The sequence below is a fragment of the Nelumbo nucifera genome, chromosome 2 (genome assembly GCF_055504915.1).
Source record: "Nelumbo nucifera cultivar China Antique chromosome 2, China Antique-T2T, whole genome shotgun sequence".
Lineage (NCBI taxonomy): Eukaryota > Viridiplantae > Streptophyta > Magnoliopsida > Proteales > Nelumbonaceae > Nelumbo > Nelumbo nucifera.
Genome location: NC_142650.1, coordinates 74,344,750 through 74,354,205, shown reverse-complemented (window position 1 = coordinate 74,354,205; position 9,456 = coordinate 74,344,750).

Below are 9,456 nucleotides of genomic sequence, written 5' to 3'. Positions count from 1 at the left end.
TTCAACCGTTGAGATTTGTTTTGCAAAATATATTTTATATAAGATATAAAAGTATATATATGGTTTCTAAAATGTTTGCAAGAAGGTTTTAATTCCCGGGATCCATATGAGTGGAGAGTGCAACACTGTTCCTTGCAGCCGAGGGAGAGGTCCTCTCTTGTCGGGCAGTGTATGATCATTATGGGCTGAGAGGTTAAGTGTAAGACCATTGAGGATAACACCTGATGGGCTAATCTTGCATCTGCCCACAGTCCCTGGGTGTTACAAGGTGGCTTGGCCCAGGGACCACTCAGTGTAAGTGTTGGGCCCATAGAGCCCATTTGATGGGTTTCAGGGGGTACACTGTCTTCAGCAGTGCATTCGGCCAGGCCTTGTAACAAAAGCTGGGCTGAACCCATGTGGCTGATGTGTAGATCAATGCTTGGGTCCCACGCCATACAAGGAAGCCCAACTGGGCAGCAATTTGGAAGGTTTTTGAGTACATAACCTTAAATGGGCCTTAAGCCCATTTCGAACTGGGCTGATTTGATCAGTCATCTAAAGGGGGTGAATTCTGAAGTGGGTCAGCTAAAATGATTGGGCTTAGACCCTATCCACTCAGAGAGTCCAAGATCTAAATAAGATTTAGATCTGGAAACCTCCTAATTGGATTAGGAGACAGCTGATCTGATCTGCAGATAAGATAAGGATTATCCCTTATCACTAAGGGACTTCTAACCCAAATATGATTTGGATTAGCAACTCCTAATCTGATTAGGAGCTGATCCCTTTAAGATTATAAAAGGGGAAAGGGGGCGGCAGCCTTGAAAAACACAATAACATCAATAGCATTCTTCTCTTTAAGAAAGAGAGATTAAGAGATTTCCTGCATACTGCGAATTCTCTTCTGCCGCCACCTTCCTACCATTGCCATTCCTTCAGTTCGATCTCCAGTTCTTGGGAGCAATCAAGATTGGATCTTGATTTTAATCTTTTGGGAAAAGATTGATTGGAGCTGTACTCACAAGCCGTCCAGTTGATTCTTGCGAAGGGTCAAGTTCTTTTGAAGAACATTGCTGATTCTGCTCCATCCTTCACTGCGCCATCTTCAGTGGGAGCAGATTTTGGATCCTTCCTTGGGCGTGAACACCTCCATTGGGAGATAGTATTTCTCCGTATCAGGTATAATCCTCTCCCACTCCTTTTGGTTCAGATCTGGTTCAGTTTATGGTTCAAGATTGATCCTTGAAAATATGATTTTCTAAATAGGGAATACGATTCCCAGTTGAATGGAGAGATAAAATTTTTGAAATTCGCCCCTTATTCCGCAATCTTTGGGCGTCCATAGGATGGATCTCTCATCCCTTCAGAAGGTAAGTGCGATAACTAGTTGTAATGAAGCTAAGTATGTTGAAGGGTGTGATGTAGGTAAGTGTGCTGAAGGATGCAATAAAGGTGAGTGTGGTGATAGTTAGATGTGAAGGGTACTAAGTGCGACGGTAGTCAGGTGTGATGGATACTATGTGCAGTGATAGTCAAGTGCAATGGATACTAAGTAGTATGCCAATCAGGTGCGGAGGGTACTATGTATTATGATAGTCAAGTGCAATGGATACTAAGTACAATGACAATCAGGTGCGACAAAGTGTGATACTAGTTAGGTGCAATGGATACTAAGTGCGAAGATAGTCAGATGCAATGGATAATAAGTGTGATGATAATTAGGTTCAATGGATACTAAGTGTGATGCTAGTTAAGTGTAATGGGTACTATGTTGTATTGGGTAAGGATCAATTGCACTGGGATATCACTAGGAATGCGATTTCAACCTACGCAGGGGGTTTATTGTGCTAAGTATCATTGAGATATGATTTGAAAATAAGATGGGGGTCTACTACACTAAGTACCACTAAGATGAGATTTCAAATTATATCCTAGTAATTTTTAACCTTTTAAGTATTAACAACGCACACACTTAGGCGTGAAATTGAGTTAAACACCTCCCAATAAATGCCTTAAATAGTTTATAGTGGGTCCTCTATAAATTAAAGAGGAAAGGGTTTTTATAAATTCTGAAAACTTGATTTAATTTTGAAAAATAGTGACTCCATTTTCCACCTCTAAGGCACTCAATCAAGAGACTCTAAATTCAAGAGTATTGGGAGAGGGAAGGTGTTAGGCACCCCTCTCTCTGAGCTATAATCGTAGCCCAATATGGAAGATGTTTAGGCTCCCAATTTCACAAAACTATTTTTTTGGCCACAAATATCCCCGATGGAGGGGTTTCCACCATGAATTTTATTAATATATGCACAGAGAAAACCTATGAGAGGGGGCATGTAAAAACTTTACCCCTCTAAAAATCTATACAATGTGTTCCAATGGCTCATAAGACTATCCAAGGAACAACGAAAAGCTATAAACACTGAAGGTAGGGAAGCCCTAAGCTATCATTTTTGAAAGCTGCTAGAGCCATCTAAGGAAGATAATCATGCGAGAGATAAATATTACCTTGAGCAGTATTGCAGCCCTAATTCACCAAAGCATCTACCACTAAGTTTGCTTCTTTGTAGTAATGAGAGATGGTAAAATGTAGCCGCGCTAACATGTTTTTAATTTCCAGCAACTCATACCAAAGTGCCCAACTTCACAAATCTTGAAATAATAAAGATGGAATTCTAAATATTACAAAAAGAATCCATTCTAGAATCTTTTAATCTCTATTTTAAGGGGATGCTATTGGGAATTAGGTACTAATTTTCCCTAAAACTCTCATCTCCATCCCTCTAATTTCTAAAATACAAAAAGATTGAAGAAAACTTTCATTGATTTAGAACAAATTCAAGAACAAAAGCTAACAACACAGGTTAAGAAATTTACCTCTTTGATTTAGCCTTCATTGAGTTTGATAGTAGCTGTTATAGAACCCGATAATGACGTTTTTTAGATTTTAGGCCATGAGAATTACTTACGGTTGCTCCTTGATGTGAAAAAGTGAATATCTAAAGGAGGTTTTATCTTTCTTGGACTAAATAGGCAGTTTTTGTAAGTTTCAACTCTAGATTCTAGAATTTTCTCAATTTTTTTTCTAAAAATAGTTAGGGATTTGAATAAGGGTTTACTCTTTTGTTTTTTCCTATTCAGAATCTGTACTCAAAGCTCAAAACTGTCCTATTTATAGAGAGGAAGGCTGGAGCAAGTATTCATCCACAATGTGTCTAGGGTTTTAGAAAAGCTAAAACATACAAGAAAACTTAAAAAAACTCAATCTATCATGCTATTTTAAAAGATCTCCGAGGGTTTAATAAGTTAATCCGAGATTTCAATAATTTTCCTAGGGTTTCTCATGCTCAATTGGGTTATTTTTGAACCTATTCATGTTAGGTTCGAATCTAACCTCTTAGTGACAGAAAATGTAAATTGGAAATGGCCATAATAACCCCTATGTCAATCTCTAGCTTCAGGAAGGATTACTTTGGGGTTTTTGGGTTCTTTTGGTCTAAGAGGTTTGTCCTAATTGGTCTAATGGGCCAGGGGGAATAAGTGAAGGGTTGACACCATCCCTTACTCTCTTGAGGTCTTAGGTTGGGACATATGAAGAGACGATTTAATCTGGTAAATCAAAATGTAATCATTTTTATTTAACAATCAAATGAGTGAATTAGATCTTGAAAATTGATGTAATAGGATTTTTGGGTCTCTAATCAAGATGGTGAAGTTCGATTGGTCAAATAAATCCTAGATGATGGAGATCTATGGATGATATGCTTTAATTAATAAGATTAACTAAAATGGAATCTTAGCTTGATGGTATACCAAATAAGGGAATTTTGGGAAGAAATTTGGTGGATAGGCATTTTATAAATGTCCTGAATTTGATGGGTAGGTTGGATATTTGATCATTGGTATGGATTGAAAGATTTGATTCAAATCAAGGTGTTAGCTTATGATATTTTAATCAATAAGATGGTTTTTTTAATGTTCAAATGGATGAGTTTTGTTGTGAATTTGATGTATTAGGATTTTTTGGGCTTTTAAACATAGTGGTAAGGTCTGATTAGTCAAATAAGTCTAGAATAATGGAAACCATTGGCTAATATGCTCTGATCAATGGGATTTGCTAAAACACAATCCTTGCTTGATGATATGTCAAAAGAGAAAATTTTTAGATGAAATTTGGTGGGTAAGCATTTTCTAACATCCTAAATCCGATAGGAAAGTTAGATCTTTGATCAAAGGTATGGATTAAAAGATTTCATTCATATCAAGGTTTTAACTTATGACATTTTAATGAATAAGAAGGCTTAAATACTTGTTTTGAAGGAAATTGGAGGAATTTAAGGCTGAAATTGGATGAGTAGTTTATTTTGAGGAGTTTGGACTTAATGAGAGGTGTTTGGTTGCATGGTCTACAACTTCTTGTGTGATTTAATCATAAACATCAAATTAGAATCTTTATTGATTGGACGGTCAAATATTGGAAATTTTAGTTGAAGTTTGGTGCATAGGTAAGGATTGATGTGAGGCATCGATTGGATGATTCATATATGAGAAAGAATTTTTTGATCTTGGTGTCCTAGTTCCATTCATCTAAGGTTGTCCAAGTGGAACTCTAGCATTTTTTAGGTTGATCATCATAGATTTAAGGTGAGATTTGGGGTTTATCATATCTTAGAGTTGTTGAGACAATTAATGTGTTGGATTTGAATATATGGGGGTCAAGGTTTGAATGTTGCATGAACTAGAACTGTTAGAAAGGAAGTTGGCATGATGAACAATGAATCTTTAGAGTTTGGTAACGAAATTCAATGTACAAAAAAGTTTTAGTTTCCTATGTTTAGGGATTGTATTTGATTGGGGTACTAAAGCCTATGTAGTATAAAATGTTGATCTCAATGTTCTCATTTGACATGTGGATTGTGCTAGAAGAGGGAATTTTGGGATTCAGTAAGTCCCAGGTTGATCTAGTTGTGTTTTTAAGCTTTGAGGTCTTAAAATAGGGCATAAGGAGGTAAGTTGAAGGGACTAAAAAAATTTGGGTGCTAACACAGGCCTCTAGAATAATCTTAAAATTCAAAATTTACAACCTAATAAATCTTAATTAATCAAGCCAATCACCTAATCTTGGAAAATTTACTTTAGGCAATTTTGTGCCTTTATCACTAAATGTTTCATCTATAGATGCTAATAACCATGAGAAATAATGACTAGAAGAAAAAGTAAATGCTAACATGAACTATATTGCACACAGAATAATAATAATAATAATAATAATAATAATAATAATAGTAATAATAATAATAATAATAATAATAATAATAATAATAATAATAATAATAATAATAATAATAATAATAATAATAATAATAATAATAATAATCGTAAGCAATGATTAATGTGTTGAAGTAAGAATGGGTCTGAAAAGAGAAAGGAATAAATTAGCTTCCAAAAGATGAAGATATTATATAGATAAACTAATTTGGTAATGCCAAATGTCTTGAAGCAATGAAAACTCTACCCAATACAAAGCATGCAATGATCAAACCAATAATTTTAATTGTATGTCTAAGAAAAACCAAACAAACTAATTACTAAGTAAATACAAATAAAAAACAATAATGTTAATTGTATGTCAAAGCAAAACAATGTTTTATCTTTCGGATGGCTGGTGATCCAACCGAACTTAACTACTCAAAATGAAGCAAATAAAACTAAGAAAGGGAATGAAGAACATCTATAGATGAGAAGAGAACTTAAATATTAAGCAAGAAATGTCATACCTTAAAGATTTCTTTGAATGAATTGAAATCACCTCAACTAATCCTTACAATAGTATCAACTTTGATCCTCAAAAGGTCCTCATGCAATTGCTGCCATGGTGGGCTCGATCTCTTTGCATTTGCTAACAATTCACAGCTCCTCGACAACATAGATAAGCAAAGGCGACATTGCATGATGTGCTTTGCTGCTTGAAGACCTCCATAAGATGGTTCTTGATCATCATGGGTTGTTCTTGGGTTTGATATGTATCCCAAATGGTTTAGAATGGTTTTGTACAACTACAAATTTTCTGCTACAACATATTGACTAAAAGAGTTCTTGATAACCTCTACATTGGATGTAAGCATGACTTCAACAGGATTTCTTCACTTCAAACATATATAGGGGACTCTAGGTGTGTTAGAGAGTGAGTGGGCAAGGTCTTGGGACGTGGATAATGGCTGTGTGAGTATGTTTACATGGGTTTGCCCCTAGGATAGAATGTGTCTAGGCTAGAATGTCTCTCGTTATGTATGAGAAAGGGTGGGATTTATAGAGTTTTGGGAAGGATTCTAGAAGGGAATTGAGGGATGAGATCTAAGATGGGGAAATCAATGGATAAGGTTTAAATTATTTTTGGAGGGAGATTGAATGAGAGAAGGGGTTGTCATGAAAGCTTTGGGAGAGATCCTCTCAATTAATCAAGACAATAAGCGGAAAATTTTACCATTGTCTAAATTGAACATTCCAAGTTTAAGTTATTGGCTTGACTGATTGGAGGCTCTTTAGCTTATTAAAAATTAAATTTTAAGATGGTTCTAGAGGTTGGGAGAAAGAACTGGTTATGTGGATCCCAAGGTTCAAAGTTGTAATGAACAAGATTCTAAACGGAGGGTCCAGATCGACTCTACCTTCAAGTCTCAAGATGAAAGGGTTAATGGTGTCAGAATTGGATGGTCTTGGTATCTTTGGAGTCATAATTTTGAGCTCTATGAATCTATTGGGTTTATCTTTTTGATTTCCTATGAAATATGGTTTATAGAAAATGATTCCGATTAGACGATTGGAATTGGTCTTGTCTTTGGGTCTTAAGATGAAGGGGTAAACCGTGTCGGATTTGGGTTGGATTTATGATTTGGTATATGTATATATATATATATATATATATATATATATATAGTGTTGGATTTCTGATTTGATGTGAAATGAGGTTCAAGATCACAATGACTCCAGTGGGATGATAAAAATCAGTTCCAATTTCGGGTCTTAAGATGAAGGGGTAAACAATGTTGGATTTGGGTGATCTTGGTATTATCGGATTTAGAATTTTGGGTTCTACTTTCTTGTGGTATTTGATTTCTAATTTAATGCGAAATGAGCTTCAGGATCAAAATGATCCTATTCGAATGATTATAATTGTTTCCAACTTTGGGTCTTAAGATGAAGGGATAAACAGAGTTATATTTGGGTGATCTTGATGTCATCAAATTTGGAATTTTGTGCTCTACATACCTATGGTGTTGGATTAATTTAGTTTTCTATTCGTTTGCCATAACCTTTAATTTTCAATAGGTTACTTCATTTCTTGCTTGATGTTTAATTAATCTATTTGCAATTTCCTCTTGAGTTCTTATTTAATTATTTAGTCTCCCTTATCATCACCCATTTCAGCTATTCAAATAGTTTCTATCATTGGGTGTGTAATTAACTAATTATTTGAAGCCCCAAAATTATAAAAATAATCGTTAGAACATTTGTGAAGTAGAGGTCGGTTTAACAAGGCACATGTGGGGTGCCTAATTATTGATATACACAAAATTTTATGTATGAGATATATAAGTACATTATTCTTTTATACTCAAATTGGTGTGTCTCTATGAAGTACTCCTTAATCTGGACACTTATGAGACTTTTGTTAGTACAAATAGCTCTCAACCGTTGGATAAACTTGGGGAGTTTATCCTACCAAGGATGACACTAATGTGTTATCGAATTGGGGGAGTAGCTTATTTGAACTAATCAGTTTAGACCCTAAACACAACTAGTGGGTGTTTCGAAGAAACACTAAACTTGTACCAATTTCCAATTATACTCTAGACCTTGGAGACATATGGGCAAAACTGGAAAGTCGCACTTACTCCAGACTTGATTATAGTACTACATTGGGTCTTGAACTAAGCTACTTTTGATATGCCAACCAATGAGATCCATCAAGGGTCAAATACCTAGGAGTTTTATAGTGGTTTAGGAAATTATTTGAGTGGGTGATCATAGTGATAGGATCAACCCCTATGTTAGACAAAGTGAATATCAAGGTTTACACTCTCTGATGGGAACCTAAAATTGTCGGCAATGGATTTCAATTGTACTTGAAATCATATTCGTAAAATGTTTTTATACATATATTATGTTATTTTTTGGAAAAAATTTTGTAAAAGGTTTTGATCTTTGGATCCATCTGAGTAAAGGGTGTGACACTACAGCTTGTAGTCAGGGAAGAGGTCATTTCCTATGAGTAGTGCTTTTTATTATTTAGGGATGAGAGGTCAAGGGAAGAGACCATTGGTGGACTAAAGACCTGACGATTCAATCTCATAATAGTTCATTTTCCTTGGGTTTTATAGGTGGCTGAACCCAAGTATCACTTATAATTAAGTGTTGGGCCTAGACTGAGCCTAACTTGTTAGGCTCATCGGTTCACTAACCTTACGTAGTGAATTTGACCTATCTCTTTCCAAAGATGGGTTAAGGCCCATATGGATTTTTGTGAGACCTTTATGGATCCCTTGCCATATAATAACCAATCCTAGGAAGCCATGCAATGCCTACATAAGAATTGCTCCAACTAGGTAAGAGCACTATATAAGGGACTAGAGAGAGGGGGCAAACCAATCATTCTCACCTCTCTCTTGCTATCTTTCTCTTCTCCCTTGCTTCCAAAACCCTAGTTCGAACCAACCGAAGAGAAGGATTATTTCCATAACTTCTTTGCTTTATTTTTGAATAAAAATCAGGTTAATTATGCTTCATTAAATCACTGTTAGAGTTCAATTTGGTTGAAAAGGGTTGCTGAATCAACTTCCCACATATAGTCGCACCATCTTTAGTTAGAGGTTGATTTAGGTATGATATTGGGAGTTAACTACCACTCTAAGAGCTGCATCTTGTGGACTCCATAACAGGTATGTTCAACTCAAACATCTGGTTTCAAATCTGGTCCAAGTTTGGTGCAAGATCGATCCAAAAATTAAAATTCCAAAAACCAAGAAATCGGTTCAGGTTGAGCTGGATTTTTTCTTTAAATTTTGGACGAAAAATGCAATTGATTTGACCATGCTTAATTAAAATTTTAGTCCTTACTACAGTGGTATCAAAGCATTAGGTTTGGTTCATAAATTGAACTTGAGCAGATTTAAAGCAAAGGGTCAAATTGGCTATAACCAAATTTGACTTAAAAACTATCTATCCTGAGAATTTGGTGCTCAATTTGGTCCAATTATCTGAATATTTTATGTTTTATTTTTTCCATTAGGAACATTTCTATAGTAGAACTTTGAATGTATGGGCTGGAGTGTGGTGGAGATTGAATTCTTTAATCTAAGAAAGATTGGTGCACACCATGCAATTTCAACATTCATGTACAATTTGTAATTATATTTTTTTAGACAAAAAATACAAGTTTTTTTTTCTGATGCAAGTATCAAAGAATTTATATTT